At 34.1% G+C, this 23,036-nt stretch overlaps 1 protein-coding gene across 2 annotated transcripts in view; it reads right to left on the reverse strand.

The window, feature by feature from the left end:
• Positions 1 to 21,198, reverse strand: part of LOC131853127 (protein bric-a-brac 1-like) — a 354,430-nt gene extending 333,232 nt beyond the window's left edge. For both annotated transcript variants that reach the window (XM_059203941.1, XM_059203942.1), the window contains exon 1: positions 20,869 to 21,198. The gene's annotated coding sequence lies outside the window, so the exon portion shown is untranslated. The remainder of the gene's footprint in view (positions 1 to 20,868) is intronic.
• Positions 21,199 to 23,036: the final 1,838 nt, after the last annotated feature.

Raw genomic sequence — 23,036 nt, forward strand, 5'->3', positions numbered from 1 at the left:
TTTCAATATTCAAACAATTCGACGGGTTCGCTGATCTGACGCTTTAGCACATCATCTTACTTACGATGATCGCGGCTTGCATAATCCATCACACACACACCGGCACAAACATTTGTTCTCTTGAGTATAAATGTTTGTATCGGGCTGGGTAGTTTCTATATTATGTATTTATTTGTATCAGTTGTCAGTGTACCAACAACATAAGCTCTGCTTAGCTTAGGACTAGATGGCGCTGTGTTCCTTAGATATGATTACAATTATAAATTGTTATTATTAGTTTACTGTTATTCGGGAACAGACGCTGTCTGTAAGCACTGATCTGCTCTGATGATTACTATTATTTCATTCATTTATGGGTATATAATACTATTGCACCAACATTGTAAGGACATGAACAAAATTAAATTATTAAAAATAAGACTAAGTAGAAAAGGCCGTCTTATCGCTAACGCAATTTCTTCCCGAGAAACTCTGGACTGAGAAAAAATAAAGCTGGTGACATGAATATTGGAAATAAGTTAAGAAATTAAAAAAAATCTAAATAAAATAGTCATAGGTTGTTTACATTTGTAATTTTATTATGTCATCCAAATAACTCTAAATATAGACAATAGGTGACCTAAAAATATGTAAAAACATTCATAGGTTCAATGTTTCAAAAGTTAGGAAGATAAAAACGAATTGATATCAATAACAAATCATTTTGTAAAAACCATTTTTATACGGAATGTCACACCCCTAAAATTAGCTTGTCTGCCGTTCATGACTGTATATGGATATCTTAACAAAATCCGATTGAATTGCTTCAACTTGATAAAGTTTATCCCTGCGTGGGCCAATTATAAATTTGTAACTGGTTTGTCGGTTTGTTTATTGTGAAAAATTTCAATACATATATTCCTGTACTTGGGAACTTTCAACCTCACTAACATATCCGTTGTATTTTATTTAGTACAGAGCCGGTTAGTTAGCAAAGTTTATTCTTTACTTTTTTGTTGTTCGTTACGACGTGAGATTTCATAAAGTTTTGTAAGTTACAGTTTTGCGGGTGTTTCATTAAGCAACATATTGCATCAAGGACATATACATTTGGCAATATATGAAGTTATTATTTATTTATTCTTGTGCAAATATAATTGTATACATGGCGGACTTAATGCTTGATGTGATTCTCTACCAGGCAACCTTTGGGCTGATCAGAGATAATAAGGCGGTGGAATAACAAACATGATTAATGTTTTTTATTATTTTAAAAATAAAACCCATATACATAAATATATTAATAAGCTATTTGCAGAGAGTTTCGTCGTTTTAGCTTCAAAAATGACGAATATCCATATATATTTTCGTCCCCTAACTTATTTTGTGCCTTATGGGTAAAAATTTCCAAACTTTGATATTTATTTATACTTAATCAACAGCCTAGAAAATAAGTTTCAAGCTTTATGACTTAAAAATGATGTAATTATAAATACAACCTAACTTCTCCCCATTCAACCCTTTTTGCATTAAAAAATATAGATCTATGCTACCAAATTTAATTTAAATCCGTTTAGTAGTTTCAGCGTAAAGGCGACAGACAGACTAAGTTACTTATGCAATTTAAATGTTAGCAGGGATTAAATCATATAACTCATCCATCCAAACAAACTTTCTCATTTATAATGTTAGTAGAATATTAATATCCTATAGGAGATATTGTATGAAATCTTCAGCTCCTTGCTTTGCGCCATCTTCCGGTTGAGATGCGATAGTGACATTACAAGCTACGCAGCCACAACATATTAATCCTAAAAATGGAAATGTTTAAATTGTTTTATACCATGTTGACGGCATAGTTGCAAACAAGCATACGGCCCAGCTGATATGTATACTGCACAGATGCGTAAACTCTTAAATATTTGTCTATTGCTTTTATTGTATTGAATTGAACTTTCTTTTGTGCAGTGTATAATTGTTGTGTGTATTTTTTGTCTTGTCTGTCTTTTTACTAAAATGTTGTAAATGATCACACATTTTCCCAAAATTCAAAACAAATGCCAAAAAACAGTTTCAGAAAGTTTAGCATCATATGCCGCAAAGTTGAATAGGCAACAGATTCACCATTACGCTACAGATATACTACATGCTGTCCTAATATTCTTAAACACTCTTCACTTTTAAATATACCTAAATAGTATATTAGGACGTACGTACGTCCTCCGTAACGTAGTGTTTTAGCACACCGCAGTACTTCCAATGTCTTTGCATTTTTCTGCATGTTTCCTAGGTATATATCAGTAGTTTAGTATCCGTAACACAAGTTTCGCCTAGATTGGGATCAGGTGGCGTAAATTTCTCATAAATATTTGTAAGTCATGCGTAATTATATTATGTACAATACTGTACTTTACTGAACTGTACTATAAGTACTGAATGCAATTACAAATCCTCATTTAAGAAAAACACTCCTTACTAATATTATAAATGCGAAAGTCTCGCTTTCACGCCATATCTACTGAACTGATTTAAATGAAATTTGGAACACAGTATAGACTTATTTTTAAGGCGCTTGATTAAATATAAATACATATGACATTCAAAATTTGTGAAAAAGTTACTCTTAAGGTGATAAAATAAAATAGGGGATGAAAGTTTATATTAAATATTTATTAAATATTTTTTCTTTTTAAGGTCAAGGTCACTATAACGATATATATGACGTCGCCGTCGCGTGCACAGCTAGTAATATATAAAAGTATAAATTCCATTTACCATAGACACAACTCATTCCGTGCGAAGCAAGAGCAGGTAGCAATTCGGGAAATTAAAGTGACGTAAAGACAAGAAAGAATAATTAGATCGTTTGACGGATAGCATAATAGCTATTGGCGCATCGTATAGCAAGTAGGGTTGGTAAGAAGAGGTAAGAAGGAGGCGGGCGGTCTGTGCCACTTCCTAGCGGATATTGCGCGCGACGGACTGCGCCGTCTTACCATCTTACCATCGTAAATATATAGATCTATTACCGCCTATTAGCTCGCTTTCCAATCGCTGTAAAGTTGAGACGATTGGGTGATGAAGTTCTGGAGTAATATTCAAAATATCCCAGCGTAAATACTCAGTATTATAACAGTAGAAGAATATGAAACAGTTCGTCTTTCATGCATCCCACGCATCGTGAAGATAAAGAGCATAGAGTATAAATAAGTATGTATTTGCTAAAAGAATTTAAAAATAAATTATGTTGGTACCTACCTGTATAGGTATAGCCGCCTGACCACCGTATTGGAGCAAAGAGGTAATGACGGCCTCTTTAGTCTAGCCGTTTAGCACACTGCTTTAATTCGCTCTATATATTATTAAATGTCATCTGTACATATAAATAAAATTCGAGTGTCTGATTGTAATATTGAAATAACCGTTTTTTACTGCAGGCACATATACCAAAATAATATTATTTATCATTTTTGTCTGTCTGTCTGTTTGTTCCGGCTAATCTCTGAAATGGCTGGACCGGTTTTGACGGGTAGCGGATGTAATAAGGAGTAACTTAGTCTATTTTTATTTTAGAAAAAAAATTGAAAATATAAAGTAAAATTAGCTAGTTAATAATATAGTCTAAAATTAATAATCTAACAACAGGTACTTAAAATAAAAGAATTACTAACGGCTGCCTATACATATACTACTTTTAGTTTACACTGTCACGCTAGTAACTGTAGACAAAGAGAACGAGAATGAGTGAGCTCTCGCATTCTTCCATCCATTTTCCCGTTTTCTTCCATCGTGCGCGCTAAGTTTTTTTGTAATAATTAATTACAAAATGAAGGACGTCCTACTATAAAGCAAAGACAATTATGGAGTTAAGAATAATTAGAAGTAAAATAAAATATGTGATTTAAAAATGGAACAAAATAGGAAATTACTTGTAACAATCGCGAGTCTAAGTGTGAACATAAATGCAACCACTCACGATTGCGCGCGCTGATTTTCCCGCACTAAATCGCGCGCAATCCTGGTCGCGCTTGTAAGGAAGTGTCTTGTACTGTAATAGCAGCTATTGATTACTGTCAATATCGTCTCATAGCTCATACTACGTTAGTTCTGTGCATTTCGAATACCACAAGAAACTTGAATCAGAACAACATCTAAACTTAGTTCTCGATATAGTTGATAACTAATCTATCTTGTTAGACTGAAGTTGTAACATACAAGAACACAACTATTGACAAACAGAACCGTCTCTTAACTAAGTAAATTCTGCTCGCTGAAATGTAATCGAAACTTGATGCTTTCAATTTGCACATAGTTTAATATTTGTGCATATTGCACAGTCTAACTCCGGAACTTGATCTAATCACACAAATCTAAAGTGTACGTACGATGTTCGCAACAAATTGCTAGGAATCGTGTATCCATAATCGTATTCCATAATAGCATTTGGTAAACTTCAACTTCGAACTGGACGGTAGAGATAGTGACAAAAAGTATGATGTGCAGAATAGTGGATAGGAGTGAATAAACTATTTTGACTTTAAATAACAACGGTAACCGACTGGTGGTCGACCTGAGAGGTTATATTTCTAGCCATGGGGCAATAATCCCATAATCAAGAATCTCTTCCTCTGAAGGAGATTTCAATGCGTGGCAAATGTTTGTTGAAAAACACACAGTGGACTACAGCCATTCATACAGATAATCAAAATTGTACCTCTTAACTAACAATACAGAAAAGTAAATATAACTACCGAAAAAAATGTGTAGGATATTATATATTCGCGTAAATTTACTATCTGCTTCGTCTGCATTATATCTATCAATTTACAGTAACTAATATTGCTAAACATCAGTAGTATACACTCAGCTCAAAAAAACCATCTACTCGTTAAAAGTTAGAAAGTCCATTTAACATAGGTAATATCAGTTGGCAATAAGGGTTAAATACATAAGAAAAAAAATAATGGTAACGACGCCATATTAGACTGTTCCGTTTAAGCTAAACGGAACAAAGTCTACAATATGTCGTTGTTATTATAATTAGAATCATTTAATTTATAGTACACAATAGTAAAATTGCTGTTAATGTATGTCATTGTAGTCTCGCTAATTATAAAACAGCTGGTCCACTTCACAAGACCTGTTTCTGAATGTTGCCAGTCAGTGTATCATTTGCGTAAATAAGTAATATGCGGATCGCGAACAATAGAATAATTATTTAAGGCATTATTATAAAGCTTTGTTGTTTGCAAAAGATATATTAAAAATTTTAAAAAAATTACTAAATTTTAAAATGTTTTTCTTCTATAATTTTTTGTTTGCACTTATACAGAAGTTCGTTATATTATATAAAGAAAAATTAGTATTTTATTAACAGAAAATTAGATATATAGCACCGGTGGGTAATGTAGATAGTTAAAAAAACATATTTGCGTACATTAACAATTATTTAGTTATTTTTAATTAATTATTTATCGATTAAAGTGCAGTGTAGCCCTTTAATATATTTTTCAACACACTTACCTATTCCTAAACAGGTTTTCGTAATATAAAGTAATTCATAATTGCATGCCTATAAGGCAAATAGTCCAACGCACTATTTGGTCGATTTAAAAAAAGTAAAACGGCGTCAAATCTATAATGTGTATCACAGTTTTATTGTTGAGTGTATTTAAAATCAAGCGTGTCGTACGATATACGTGCGTATTACGCCCTCGCCTTCGGCTAAGAATGAAGATACGCGTGTATTATAACCATCACAGGGTGCAATTATATCGTAATATACTATTTTACTAAATAATAAATACGGTAAATAGTATTTCAATTAAATGCACTTAAACGCAATGAATAGTACACGATACTAACCACTGGCTTCGTTTCGAACAGTTAACAAAGAAAATACAGTGTTGTAAAAAGAGTACACGTTATTTTAGATAAAAATTACCAGCGAATAAAAAAGAATGTCACATTCGTAGGTATTGAAAAATTATTCGAAGGTTCGATCAGTGCCCCAAACCGCCGTAAAATGTAATAAGATTTTATACGGAACCCCGCGGCGAAGATGATCATATTGAGCGGTTGTTACCAGTAGCCCTCGTAGAGACCGCAGGGCGTGCTCTGCGGGCCCCTAATATGTTATTTAAACTTTAATAAACGGTTTAAAATAATTTGGCCGCCACCCACAGAGCGATTTTGCTGAGAAGTTATTCCGAAATTAATTTCGATAGATACTTCAAAAAATTGTGAGGGCGCTATGCCCTAGTGATTTACTACACCGACTTATAAGCCCCAAAGGTCATAAGTTTAGGTCCGGGCTACACCAAAATTTTGTATATAAGTTTTCATTTCCCAACTACCGATGACTGAAATATCAATATCAGAGTTAATCCGCGAGACTACGATAGGGTACGCCTCCTGTCCCGTTGTATTCAAATAGCTACTTAGCGATTTATTGGATAATAAGGAAATTAATAGTCATTGAGTCAGGTCAACCTCCACGAAATTCCCCTTGGAAACTATCATGATTAGTTCCGAGTAAATTCGCCATGATAAGCTGAATGACCTACCCTCATCGTCATTAAGTCATCATTCACTGATGCCCAGCGAGTCTATACTGTTAGCGCAGGCGGGTGTATAATCATTAATTATTCATATAAATGTATATATATATATATATATATTTTATAGTTCTATACTTCGCTTTTCATAACATGTCGCAAATGCTAGACACAAATCAACGAAACTCAAACATTATTTAACAAAAAAATATAGATCGTAACTGATATCTTGACCTTCACTTCAGAAGGCTTCAATCTCGTGAATTTTGCATGTTATATTGTTTAATGTATAATATCGCATACATTTTTTGTATGTAAGCGCACATCGAAACGCGGGGCGTTCCGTTCACATCGTGCCCGGAGCTGCCTCACTCTCTCATTAGGAATTATAAAATATAATAAACCATACTTAGTGCGTAGAATTTCTACGGTAGCCGATACGCAATACAAGTAAGGATTATTGTGGTTAATAAAACGGCGGTGCAACTGTCAGCGGACAGACGAGCGTAGCGGGTGATCTACTTTAAACAACATAAAATTTTTGCTGATAAGTTGATGGTACATTTTTTATATAATTGCAAAGGATTATGCGTGTGTTATGATTTAAAGGATGACATGTGAGTTATATTACAGGGTAGGAAGAATCATACAGCCTCATAAAGCAATCAGCGAAAATGTAACGGCAGGCACAATTTTCGTGATGTTCCTGGTGCCGTTCAGACGATGGTTATAAACTTAGTCCACTTTGTACAAATTTGTAAAACAACAGTAACTGTCGCGTATAGACATATATTGTGTATTTTGTGTTTGTTGTAACAAATATAACTGTTGGCCATAGCGACCGACCTTCGCGAACTTATTTTGAATTCATATTATTATTATTTCATAACAGTTCTATGTATGTCATGATTTTTTGTATATTGCATTGTTATTTTTAAGTTATTCACGACTGCATTTTACAATGTGTACTTTTTCATAATTTATAAATCCAATAAAGGTCATCGTTTCTCTATAGTAGCTTTACACCATATATCTAGTATTCATATTAGCATTTCTACAATAAATCTTTACTAATATTTTAAATGCAAAAGTAACTCTTTCTGTCTATCTGTCTCGCTTTTACAACAAAACTACTGAACCGATTTAAATGAAATTTGGTACACAGATAGTCTAGACCTTGAAAAAGGACTACGTTTAATCGCGAAAAAATGGTAGTAAGTGGTTGAAAGTCGAGATGAAGGGTTATGTGGAAATTCTTTGCCTTTTTTGAATAAGATTATTTAAGATTACTATAAAACGCAGACGAAATAGCTGGCACAGCTAGTATCAAATATAAGTTTTCAATTCTTTTCTTTATTTCACATGGAATCATAGAAACAGAATTGTTGGATGAGTTTTAATAATCGGTTAATGTATGCATTATCGTGACGGTCGTGACAACCCAAGTATCAAAGCAATCATAATAATGGCGATAAAACAACGTATGGAAAATGAATAATACAAACGCAATATACCAAATTTGAATTCATTAACAATTTTTAAATGACGAAATAAATGTTTAAATCAATTTTACGTTAATGCTAAATCGCCATTTAAGCAGAATAATCCATAAATTTTAGTATAACAATTTTCAATATACATATATAAACAACAAAAAAATACAGACGTATCAATTCCTTTTGTTCGTTAAATGAACAATGCACTGGTTTAATTCCATAAGAAAAAGTAACTTTCATGATTATTCCGCTTACAAACGAACCCCAACTTTACGTACCAACATAATACGAATTAATTTATAATGTGCCCAACCTTATTCTCTTCTCCATCATTTTGTACATTATATTCATTTAATAAGTACGTTACATACCTATAGTAATCACACTTCTCGGTGAACTCCTTAACGATCCTACTCAAGTACTCTGCACAATTACACATCTCTACTTTAAGTGCACATATTGCAGACTGTATATTGAAATATCCGATAATTGTATTCCGAGAGATATATTAAAAGTAAAATTCGCTTGATATTTCTAGACAAAAAAAATATTGCAGTGCTGGTGCCAACTGAAGAAGAAGTTTAAAGAGGACGCTGTGAAGATGAAGTTAATTAGATCAATTGTCCCAATGGAGTACAGTGACATATTCACGAGGAATTAATAATGCTGGTTTCCAGGTGGAACGCCTGGCGATCGATAGGTCATGGTACTACACTACTAGCTATACGACTTCCTTATAGGGGGTAGAATTGTTAGAAATATGTACTAGTTGAAACTCTCATGAAACTCATCTCTAGAATTATACCCAATCACGGGATACATAGTGAAAATGATTGTGTTATTCCTTTCTAATGAATACACTATAAAATGAAAGAAAATTCCGTCTCGGAGACTCTTTCGCCATAAGGAATTAATGGGTATATGATGATGGTATACCTCTCAGCTCATGGCGGATAAGGTTACTATGTTACTTCCGCAAAGACTAACTGAATGCTATCATCCTCCACTAGTGCCCCGAATTGTATATCATTAACAAAGGAAGAACACTTCAAAATGATATTTTTAAAAAAATTACATATTCCAAATTGTCGACGCCATATTACGCCATACGATATTTACGCCATTAAAAAATAGCTACAAAATTGTAGCAGTTACATACATGTGGAATGAAATAAAGCGAAGGACATAAGAATTTCGCGAAGGCTGAATTGGTAATGTGGAAAGCGTTTCACATGGAGAAATGGTATGGAATAAAATACTGTAATCAAACAAGAAATTGATAGTTGGAACAGAATTAGTTATAGGATATATAGACAATTTTATAATCGAAACTGAATTTCACATTATGTTTTGATTTCAGTCGTGACCGAATTTCATCCATCTACCTATGAAATCAAATCAAAAATCATTTATTCATGTAGGACATTTTACACGCTCTTAAACGTCAAATTTTATTCTTCTTTATGAGAACTGGCAAGATACTTAAATGAATTTGTTATTTTTAAACATATCACATTTGTTAATTCGATTGTTGTTAAATAAATAATCAGTCTAATAATAGATCTTATTTATTTATTTATATAACTTCAATCATATAATACCAAAGTAAAATTACATATGGCAGACTAACGCCTCACGGAATTTATTACCAGTCAACCACGGGTTGTGCATAGAAAAATTGTACTCGGTGCAAATATAATAAATGATAAAAATAATATGTCACATTATCATATCAAATCACTGAATTTAAGTACTCAAGAAACATACTGTCAGATTCGATCATAGACAAATTTTGTGCGTTACCTGAAACCAAAGTTCACGCTAAGAACTGAATCGGTGGTACACAATATAAAAACATCTAATTCGAAAAAGCTCGCTAATTTCGCGTCGAGCTACCGAGCCGAGTCCCTCATTATAGATTCACAATCAAATTGTAAGTAATTTCAATAAATATGGCCGTGCCGCCGGCAGCTGTAGTTAGCCAATCCTTTATATAGCCATCTAATATACAGTTGAGATCACGAGAAAGCGATCGATCGCCAAATTGATATGTTTATTATTACTTTCTCACGAACCGCGGGTAGGCGTATTTTTTTTTTGCACAGTTGCGCATTGTTAGACGGTGGTCGCTTCCACTTGGAAGTAGCGGACAGTAAGATGGGCGGAAAGTTGGAAATAGGACTCATAGTGCGGTTAAAGACATGCGAAATTAACAGCACCGATTATTTACCCACATCTATACAAATGCATAACAATGAATTGTCTGTTTCCGATTACAAATTTCACGTAATGCATATGTAAGTATATGCTGTACATACTTACGTATTCACGCGGTCACCTCTCGGTCGGAAATAGTATAACTTGTTATTGGCGTTTTCCAACACCGGCGAGTTAGTTCAGTAACAAATTCACACCTAATTAAAAACAATTTTTTTGAATAAAAACATTATTCAACAAAATTGTTTTTCATAACAGTGTAAGAAATAATAATTTGCATTATGAATGCAATAATGCCATTTTGGACAAAACTGCTAAAACATCAAGTAATTTGAAGCAATTTTATGTTATTCGGTTGTTGAAAGGTATGCAGCACAAGGCAGTAATTAATCATTGAGATAAACTCCGCCAATGAAGGAAGGAAGTAAGCCACGTTTATATTTTGTATGACAAAATAGCTGGCGGTTTGATCCGGACATAAAAAGTCAAACAGCCCGCCCGGTAGTGTTGTGTACAGTCGATGTAACTCGGAATGTTATCAATGATTTTTTCACGCACTTACACCCAGCACTTATATCATAACCCAAACTTACATTCTTAATGGGATATTTAAAATTATGTATTTTATATTGTTTGTATACGTTACAATATTAAAAATATATGACACAGAATATATACCCTCAAATATTCTATATCTACCAACGCTGAATATTCGCTTATTTGCAAAAACAGCTCATACTGTATTTCATGTAATTAGATATAAGTGCTGCACGGTAAATAATCGATAACGTGTTAATTTTAAATTGTAGCATACGAGTACCTTTTTATGTTATTGGAATGGCAACTGATACAAGTAACTAATACAGTAACAACACTGAGGACATCACGTTATCATGTGATACGTGCAACGTACCTGCATACAAATATACATATACATCGCAGCAATTATAATGTCTCGGTTAACTACTCGATTCATCTTCGGCTCTCATCTATCGTCACATTCATCGATAATTGAATTTCAAGGGTGGATGCAGCCCTACCGTTTCACATTCGAGCCTTCGCCCTGTCGCTTATCGGTGGCGTTTTACATTTTTATTGCAAGCGGATACGGCTCGAGCCGCGGTGCTGTTATTATTTCTCCCTCGCAATTATTGTTTAGAGACGAGCCGAGCGGCGACCGGTCGCGCGACTAGTCTAAGCCTTGGCCAGTGTTGCCAGATGACCTCCTTGATTTCTCCATAAAACTTTGTTCCAAACCTCGCTTTGCTCCCGCTCACATCTCACATCTCATATTTTGAAGAAAAAATATGTAATAAAAATTGACTGTGGATTATGCCGTTACCCAATAAACTAATGGTATAGTTTTTTTAGACCTATATTAAGGATTACCCCTTTATGCAAATTTTAATTTTACTCAAAAATACTCCCAAATATTTTCCCATCGACCACCATAAAATTACCCTAAATTTGGTGGGGATACCCAAAATCTTGCATCACAAACCCTGTCCGATTGTACTTGTAATATAAGTAATTACTAGGAGGAGGGATTAATAAGTAATAACCTGCTTGGTCGGTGGACCACCAAGCTACCGGCATAGGAAGTTAACGTGGTTGACTCCTGATACCCATGATGCAATAATAATAATAACTCGTGACAAATCACACAGCACCAAGTCCCAAGCTAAGCAGAGCTTGTGTTATGAGTACTAGACAGCTGATACAAATACATAGATAAATTTATTTACAACTATATTGTATTGTAGTAGTTTTATAAATACATACATCCTACACATAGAAAACATCCAGACTAATACAAACAATCCTACTCTTGAATACCCAACATGGGTCTAATTATTCTTTGTAATTTATGTCAAAGTACTTTATATGTGTATTTCACAATTACATTCTTAACGCGAGGAATTGAATCCGCGACCAGCGTATGTAAAGCAATAAACCGCTAAACCACCGAGGCCATCAATGAGCTAAATGATTTGATATCATCCTCATCCTTTCATTCTAATATCTTGACAGCACAATATGTCTATGTACCTATATTTAGTAAAAGGCTATATCAATATTCCATCACTATCCCCAAGAATTAAAGAAAATATATAGATACAGCTGTATTCTTCAGGAGAGAGAGAGAGGATTATGGAGACTAGTTTTTTTAATGGATTATTATAGAATGATGCACCCGTTTGAGCTAACGGATTACGCTGACGGGGCATCAGTGGAGGTTGATAAGATGAACATGAAATCTGGTTAGTTCGTACTTCGTGACAAATTTCTACAATTTATTATGACTGTAACTAGGGAGCAGCTTGTGGAAGTCAACCTGACATGGCAATTAGTCCACATTACTAACAATTACCCCTCAATTTATAAGTTTTTAAAATATCTTTCTAATGTTGTAATATTATGTGTATTTCATAATAACGAAACCATAATCAAAGAGGCCCGTGGGCTTGCGTTTTAGTAATAAGTCAATATAAATGTAACAATTTTCTCAGGAACTCATGGTATAGGTCTACATTATTGTTTACTAACAGTCTGTAGCAGTGATTCCCAAAGTGGTACAGGTGGACTCCCAGTTCACGGGGGTCTCAGGGGTGATCTATATTGGTAAAAAAAATAAACTTACACTGTAAAGGGGTTTAAGTCCATTCCAGTCGGCAGCCACTAAAATGCTGAAAACCCGAAGGCAGTATATAGTACAAGAAACCAAACTGTTGGTTGTCCCAAAATATATATATACCTACTTATAATAAAACTTGTAAAATATACATTTTTCTTTTTAAACTTAGAAATCTGACTTCGATAGTAATGCAAAATATTGACGTTCCCAAAACAAATTTGTAATAAAAAATTGAAAATTTTAGTAAATATACGATTCTTCTGTTTTAAAAATTGGTTTAAATTAAAATTTAATGTCGAGTTATGGGAATATGGTAGAAATATCGCACAGAAACTAACACTACTAAACTTTTGTAAAAGACAATGTTTGAGAACCTCTGATGTATAGGTTTATAGTATCAAATTGACATGGGAAATTTACTGACACCCGTAGTCGGATTGCATGCCAATGACCGTATCAAATGTACCTACAGAGTTCTAACCGATCTATACTAATATTATATATGTATTGCAAAGTTTGTCTGTCTGCCTGAACGTATCTTGATGAAATTACGGACTTCTCAATCTGCTTGATTTATATAAAACTAGCTGACCCGGTAAACGTTCTTTTGCCATATAAATTAAAATCGCTATTAAAAAATAGGGGTTGGTGATAGAAGGGTGAAAATTTAATAATAATTCTCAGACCGATATTGAATATGCTTATAAAATTAAAAGCAATCAAGCCGTTTCTAAAACGTCTTTTGGATCAGACTTTTATAATGGATGGTAATGAAATGGTGCATCTGCCTGCACTAATGGTTTACGCTGGCGGAGCATAGACGAGGAGGATAAGATGAACATGAGGTCAGGTCAGTTAGCTCATAGTTGCAATTTGGAATTTAATATAATGGTTTCCAGGGGGAACCGCGTGGATATCAACCTGGCATGGTACATTAATAGCAATGGGGTTAAATTCACGTTGCCGTCACGTCCCCTGGAAACCATGTTGATAAATTCTTGGTGAATTTATCACGACTGGGCTGACTGACCTAACCTCATGTTTATTTTATCATGCTCCACTGGTGCCCCGCTAGTGTGTATCGTTAGCGCAGGCGATGCACTATTCCATATTCATATTTAAGAAAAAATCACCTGTCCCAAATAGAACCTAACATAGGTTTGTTACAATCAATGCTTATCTCATTATGTTAATATGTAAACACACAACACAAATTCCACTAGCGCAGTCGGTGAATATTCGAGTACGAATTCGTGCCGCATAGCAAGAGATTGCCAGCAAATTATGTCAGGACGATATCAATCAGAGCGATTTACGTTCCAATATGTATTATTTGTGGTTAAAATTTATGACATAGAATTATATGGTCCGAGTGGAGGCCTATATGCACCTACAGACAGACTACCCAACAACGAAAACCTGTATATCTATACTATATTAATACGTGAAGCAAGAACTTTGTACACCTTATTACGAAAATTGCGCAGACGTATTTGTATGAAATTTCGCACACTTATAGTTTACCTAGACAAGGACTGCAGAATACTAATATTTTTTTAGTTATACCTACATATAAAATATATTTATATGAATATGACACACACACACACATATATGTTCTAAAAATGTGTGTATGTCCATTTCATATAAATATATTTTAATGTATAATTACAAAATAAAAATAAATTTTATTATTCATTAAATATATTTTATATATTATTGTTCCTTGTTAAAGTTAGAAATGAAATTGAGCAGAGATTAATATTTTTTACTTTAATGTTATTTGTCTCTAGTCTTACTATATAATATTATGTTATCTGTGGTCTTGTTTTGACTAAGTACTAGTTTATCTAACATCTACTAGAGCACAATTGCGTGTTAGTTTTTATCGGATAAATATACTTTCTATAATATACCTTTTTATTTTGATTCAATATATTGAATTGATTAAATTAATCATAGCCATTAAGATGTATTTATTTAGACTTTTTTTTAGATTTTGTAATATGTAGTGACGAAATTTGAGCCCATCCCACTTTATCGTACAAAGCCACGGTGGCTTTGTGCGACAAAGTGGTCTACCCCCTCCCTTCCCCTTAACTTGTAACGTAAATTTCGGATGGCCTTTAACAATTTTACATGTAAGATTTTAATACAAAACTTTTACACGTGAGATTTTGTGTGAATAAAACTACCAAATACCAAATGTTACGAAATCGGGGGTAAAAGGAATTGTTAGTAATGTAGATTGTTTCTTGCCGCCTGAAAACTGCCTGAAAACCATCGAGTTAAATTCTTGGTGAATGTGTTACGATGGGCTAACAGATCTGAGCTCATGCTCATCTTATCATCCTCTACAGATGCCTCGCCAGCATAAACAGTTAAGCAGGCGGAAGCACCATTCTATCATTAAAACATAAAAAAAATGTTACGAAATCTTAAAAGTTCAATATGGACGTTGTAGAAATTGACGCTTACAAGGGTACCATTACAGTTGGTAGAGATTCGAATCGACGACCTTCGAAGACGTCAAAGGTCAGTAAATTCTAGACTACAACAATATAGCGAGGATGCTTACAAGCCGACGTCTACTTGGTATCCCTTCGCCCTCGTACCTCAAACCCGTCATTATATTTTAGTATTTATAAAACATAAAATATAATTTCCTTGTCAGGTGGAATATATTTATTGTATAAAGCACATCGGAACATGTAATCTTTATCGTATTAACCACGAACGAAAGAAACTTTTAATATATTGTTGCCAACAGTAAATAACTTCTTTGATGGACATTATGTTATAACGTGATAGTGCCGGGCAAAATATCCACCAATATTAAATATGTTATCCATTGTTTATATTTATTTCACTTTAGTTTAGTTACTCGTATTTGTAGAATTTAACGACCTCCGTCGTCTTGCTGTTTAGTGAACCGTTACTTCCGTCGGAATCGGAAGTACACGTCGTACTTCTGATTGTCGCGGGTTCAATTCTTCGCATGGTACAAACATTTGTATCCATAACTCTAACTGTTTGTATCGGTCAGAATATTTTCTAGGTATATTTTGCATTTATTTATTTATATATTTACAATTATATATATAAATATATCTAATAATCTAAACATTTTGTATACTCATACTTTTGTATCTACCGCTTATTCGGAACGCAGACTCATCACACGAATGAGCAAAAACTTGCGTGTTGCTCTTTTAATTAAATGTTGTTCTAAGTATACTTTAACATGGTTTAGGCATATGACAATTAACAGATAAACCGCTACGCACTCAATCTTCGTGCAGATAATCTTGTTAGCACGTTAAATTATAAGTTAGATTTTTTACTATAAAATAATTATTATTTATCTTTACAAAGTAGAAACATACATAAAATGAAGCCGGTTCGCTTATATCTTTTAATCCACGCAACGGACTTTAATGCAGTTTTCAGCAATAGAGAGAGAGATTAAAGATAAGGGCTTATAATATATGTAAAATAGATAAGTGTTATAGTATATAACTAGCCGAGAAATTTAATGATATATATATTACAAAACTAGACCCATATATAGTGTTGAAATACTAAAATGTTATAGTCATGTCAAAACCTTCATTGGTCTTATTCAACATATTAAATTGTTATATTCTATTGTTCGCTGTTGGTTGTCAAAATTAATGAAAAATAAATATTCTACAACATATACATGCAGGTAGCAATTCAATATCCGACACAACAATGCACGTCAGAGAAAGCACATCACTAGCTATAGATAAATAATATACGCATTTAATCTTGCCCGTTTAAACGCTAGGATCATACGAGGCTGGCCATGACGTACGTGGTTTAATTATGCCATACTATAGGCCAGACGATACCTTATACTAGGTACGTATAGCGTAGCAGCCGACCTTTCAGCTAGGGGGTGGGAAGTTAGTCATGTAAGTTTTTTTGAATAGAAAATGGAAGGGTGCTCACGGCTTTATACGCTGATAGGACACTAGTGGAGGAAAATGTGGATCATATTCGACGACCTAGGTGGTCTAGCGGTTTAGCACACCGTTTTACGTCGGATGGTCGCGGGTTCGATTCATCGCACGGAACTAACATTTGTTTTTATCAGAATAATTGTTTGTATCGGTCTGGGTGTTTTCCTATAAGATGTATGTATTTAGGAAACAAAAAAAATAAGTATTTGTATCAGTTGACTAGTACACATAACACAAGCTTTAGCTAGCTTAACTTGGTTATGAGATGAAATGGCGCTGTGTGAATTGTCCTGAGATTATTATTATTATTATATTGAAATCACCAATTAAGAATTAACGATGATGAAGAGGGACCGCGATGCGATGGGAAATCGACTTGATATTGCTTTCAATGGCGCCACTATTTCCCATTACTAAAAATACCATTCCCTTCAGTAATCAGACCACGTCAGATCGACCTCCACCCGTTGTTCCTTGGAAACTATCACGGTTGATGGAAACACTGATAATAAACAAAACTATTTCGAGACACACCTTCTGACACGTTGAAATCAAATATAGTACAAAGATTACAGTGCCTCTGACTATCCCGTCTGGAATAACAATGATGAAGGTATATTTTAAGTTTTAATGTTATTACTTACTACTACTACAGATTTCTGTGCCGGCAGATTACTATGAACATGCTATTTTCAATAATTATACCTTTATGTAATATCGCAGACAGATGCAGGTAGCTATGTAACCGAGATCTATTCTCACGGTTCCCAGCGTCTGGATAGGTTACCATTAATGTAACTTGCTCTTACAATTTAATACTTTAATGACAGTACTCATAAGTACTATTATATAATTAGCATAAAATATTTATATTTAGTAGAGCTACAACACTATAATAATTATTAATATGAATGTATTTTTATATAAAAAGCGCCATCTATTGTATTCGAGTAACAATTACAAACAGAATGCTTTTCAGAAAATTTAAATGCTATTAGTGTTTGAGCATGTGCTTTGTTCACAATTAAATGTGGCGCCATCTTTAGATTATAAACACAATAATATATGACGTTACAAAGCAAAGAAAGCAAAAGCAACTTTGTCTATTTGTTATCTCTACCGCTACGCTAAAACTGCATTTCTTTTTATCAACCCTTGGTAAAGAGGGCGGGTTTAATTGTATTTGTCATTTGTTATTTATTGCCATTTTTGAGAACTCTCTGTCTGTTTTTTTAATTGACGAACATAGAACGTTACGCCGTCTTATACTCACCGGATACGCTGATGGGGCATCAGTGCATGGGCAGTCTCAATACAATATATAATAATAATAGTATGAGTACAACACGAAGTGAAGGGGGGAAGGGGATTGTTAGTAATGTGGACTAATGACCCCATTACTAGCAATGCACCATGTCAGGTTGACACGCGGTTCCCCCTGGAAACCATCGTGATAAGTTCCTGATAAATTTGTCACGATAGGCTAACTAACTTGACCTCTTTTTCAATTTGTCATCCTCCACTGGTGCCCCGCCAGGGTAAACTGTTAGCACAGGCTGGTGCACCATTCCATTATAATCCATAAAAAAATACGTACTGAAGCGAGAGAAGGAGTAACCAAGTTTTCCAGAGATATATTGTGATTGAAGACCTGATATTTTACTAGCAATAGCGCCACTGGTCTCCCTTATATTTTCCTACCTTAGATGCTAGATTGTAAGGAAGAGGCATATATCATATTTCCATAATGCTGCAAATCCGAGACAGATATAAACTAAAAGTTTGCGAAATTTCATACACCTCCGTCGTGTTTTTTTTTTAAGAAAAACAATATCTATCTATAATTGGCACCGCAATTTCAGCTAGGTTAAAAAAATATCCCTGGACAATTTACACAACGTCATCTAGTCCCAAGATAAGCAGAGCTTGTATTATGGGTACTAAACATCTGATATAATTAGATATATTTTTTATAAATACATAGTATACAAAACGCTCAGACCGATACAAACAATAATATTCTAGAATACATTTTTTTCGTACTGTCCAAGGAATCGAACCCGCGACCATCAGAAGTAAAATGGTGTGCAAAACCGCTAGTCCATCGAGGCCGCCTTAATATAATGTTGGTAATGAGAGCTGTATTGCGTTTCAAGGGTGAGAAATGGTAGTGAAGTTACTACATACGGTAATATGATATCTTAGTTCTCCGGAATAGCATAATAGTCATAATATATCCGTGCGATAAATATGAAATGCAACGATTCATTACTAAATTAATATATACATTCACGATAATAAATACTGTACGTGTGTTTGTAACTTAATTCTCCTAAACGTTTGGACAAGAAATTGAATAAACTTAATATGCAATTTTGATTAGTCATATTTTATCTACACATATGGGTGAAATGGGTTTGAATACGAATAATGGTATGGTATTTTAATAATCTTATAATATAACTTCTCGCTTGGGACTAAATGGCGCTGTGTGAATTGTCCATGGTTATTCATAATAATAATAATACCAGGACAATTCACACAGCGCCCTCTTTACCCAAGTTAAGCTTGCTAATGCTAGTGTTATGGGTACTAATTAGATAACTGATACAAATACATAGATATGTATTTTTTTCGTAAATACATATTATACATAGAAAACACCCAGACAAATACAAACAAAACCGCTAGACCACCGGGCATCAATTTTATTATTATTATATTCTGGATCATCACAGTTTTGAGAGACGTTCGCAGTTTGCATACGGCCAGGCCCAGTTGTAGTCGTTTACTACCTATCTGTCGTAGATTAACGATACAGATATCAACCAGACTGGTCACAATACAATACAAACAAATAACTTTAGACAAATAACAAAACACCATCTAGGCCCGACCCAAATAACAATTGTACTAAAGTTATTAAAAACTACTACGACATTACTGTTGTTATTCTGCGATAATTTTGATGATTCTTTTTACAACAGATAGGGTTTAAACATGCAATTTTATGTAAGTATTATAAGCAATTGACATATGAGTTGTTGTCTACAGCCTTTCTGATTAAGGTTTATTTTGTTTTGGGTATTTCGTTTGCCGGAAAATTACTGAAAATAATAAAATAAACACGACTCTTATAATTTATGAGGCTCCTATATACTGTAATAAGTATAAAAATATAAATTTTAGTAATATTATTATTATTTCATATTTATGTTAGTCTATAAGGTATTTATATTATAGGCAATATGTAAGTAGTCTGAAATAAATAAATATTAATAACCAAATCGATCGACTGGTCTGTTTACATTTTTATACTTTGTATGCTTCTAGATAGCACGTTTATCAATTTATCGTTAATTATTCTCATCGGAGTGTCTTTCACACTTAGTTACACCCATGTAGTTACTACCTACACGTAGATCAAAGTGCACGGTGGACAGTCTGCAACTTTTATTCTCCACCGCGACGTGCGGATCTACCTGGGAAGGCGGCGCGGCGGCGACGGCGGCGTCCCTTTCCCCCAAGGCTACCCACCAAACCGCACAATTACCAACCATACGCACATACAACTTGAGCAACTTTTACGTTGCGAGCTGCAACTTTTTTTGACTCATGCCTACCGGACAATCGAGCCTTACTAACTAAAGGGAATATTTAGATCCTTCCAGTTTTAAAGACATATCATTCATTATTAGTGTGTATTGAAAAGTACCTAAAATTGTAGATTATAATTGATCCTGAATCAAAACAGATTTTCAAATATCAAATGCGCGAACGAACGGTAAAACATTCAAATTTTTTATTGGTTCGGTTTTTCCTGTTTCAGGTAATTGTCTTCTATAGTATTCTCATAGTATATCTCTTCAATCAAAATTGTCCATTGTACAAATTCAAAACATAAACAAAACTTTGAGCTGTCATTTTTGACACTGTCAAAGTCACGCGGGCGGGAACTTTGGAAAAGAAGATTAAAAATATATGATTGAAGTACTTACTGGATTGCTGTGATGCGGTAAACTATGTCACTATATCACTATGCACTGTTTGTAAATATTGTTGCGCAGGACTTGTGTGATTCCGGCGTCGGCGCAGGTTTCGATACTCGAATAACGGGTCGAGCGTCGGCGAACGGGCGACAGTGGCGCCGCGGCGCGCCACGGCGACCCCGGGCAACGACGCGTCCGGACACCCAGCGCCCCCGCGCGCCCCTCCGCTATCGCCTTGTTGGAGCTCTGCATTCCTTGCAATCGCTTGAAAAATAAGGGAGGTTTTCTTGGGGATACTTCCTTATTCAGGTATTTAGTTTGTAAAATCACGCTCTCTTTATATAATTTGAGTAAATTATTACATTGTATAGAAGGGTACCTTTAGATAACAACTTTGTTTACATACAGATAATTCCATTTATTTTTATTATGTAAGCATATACGTTCTACGGACCATTACGTATGATGTGTCAATTAATCCAAGTAATAATTATTATAAAATTACCATTTATATATTCTAACTAATTGTGTGCCAAAATTTATTCAAGAATTTTTGAGTTCACTTAATATTTCAGAATGTCCTTATTTTAATTATCTATATTATCTAATAATATATAGTGAAAATATTCGAATGTTTGCATGTATATTAATAATAAATACACGAAAAATGTGTACATCCTGAGGATGACTGCTATTTATATTTAATAATCTATTTAAATAAATAAAATTGAAGTGTCTATTTGTAATTTCAAATTTCTGCTTTTCACTAAAACCTATGACAATATATACAGTACCTACTATCTAAATTTTTGTTTAAAACATTGTCTTATTGCGCTTACAAATTTCGGAAACGGGTAAACCGATTTCGACGGAGGGACCTCGCATATAAGATAGATAATGTTAGACTACTTTTATATTTACTATTTTAGAAAAGTCAGTAGCTAGTAATTTTTGTTAGGGTTGTTAAAGGTATACGCTGGCGATATACCAGTGAAGGATGATAGAATGAGCGCGAAGTTAGTGGTCCGGTTGACCATCGTGGCGAATTCACTAGAAATTAGACTACGATGTTTTCCAGGGGGGACCGCATGGAGGTCGACCTGACATGATATATTCCTAGTAATGGAGCTCCTATCCTCATTACTAACACTTTCCAAACTTCTCCAACGTCGACACATGTGTCTACACGACAGAAAAAGAAGTACTTTTTTATTATGTGGTCTACTCCATCTGGATTAACAGTCGTCTAGTAAAAAAAGGATACAGTTACTATCCTTAACTAGAATATTTCTCTCCCCACCAACCGCCCTCGTTTTAAATATAAAGGTACTAAGTTATTTTTGTTTTTCTCAGATGATAGAATTGAGCTTTCCCTCATACTTAACAAACTTGGTGGTCTAGCGGTTTCGCAAAGCCCTTTACTTCCTAAGGTCGCGAGTTTTATTCCTTGCACGAGACAAATATTTGTGTTCATGTATATCGTTGTTTGTATTAGTGTGGGTTTTTTCTATTTATATAATGTGTGTTTTTACAAAAAAAAATATAGTAATCTTAGCAAATTTATAATAATAAGTATATCTATTCTATCCATAACGCAACCTTTGTTTGTCTTGGGACTAGATGGCGCTGTGTGAATTGTCCAGGGATACTATTATAATTAAATCCTTGATATATTTAAGGGACTGTAAGTAGTAGTAGACTTAATTATCGCAGTGTCATAAAATATATGTAGTAATAAGTACATGTATGTTATGTATGTACGTATATTATGTACATTGTTTTATGTTTGTAACTCGGCGTCGTTTGTCCATAGCTGACATCGCCCCCCCCCCTTTCCTCCCGTCATGGTTTTCAGTGTTATCTATGTAATCAACAACAGCGACACCTGACCCCCTTAAAGATCATTTTTCTGTGCTATATTGAAGACTATCTCTTACTTTTATTCACCAATACCGTTCAAGGAAGGAAGCACAAAAGATTTGTTGATGTAAATTTAGAATAGTTTTGTCTAAGCGAATACAACATCTAGCAAATTGAAAAGTGACTAGTAACGTAACGTAGTTTAAAATCAAAGATACAAACTTTTTTGAACCGTCTTCGAAGAAGACTTTTTTTCAGCATGTTTTCTATGTGTACCGAATTTGGAAACTTTATTTTAATTAAAAAAAATATATCTA

Source organism: Achroia grisella, unplaced genomic scaffold, assembly GCF_030625045.1.
Source record: "Achroia grisella isolate CSIRO2021 unplaced genomic scaffold, CSIRO_AGI_Agris_v1 utg874, whole genome shotgun sequence".
NCBI classification, from domain to species: Eukaryota; Metazoa; Arthropoda; class Insecta; order Lepidoptera; family Pyralidae; genus Achroia; species Achroia grisella.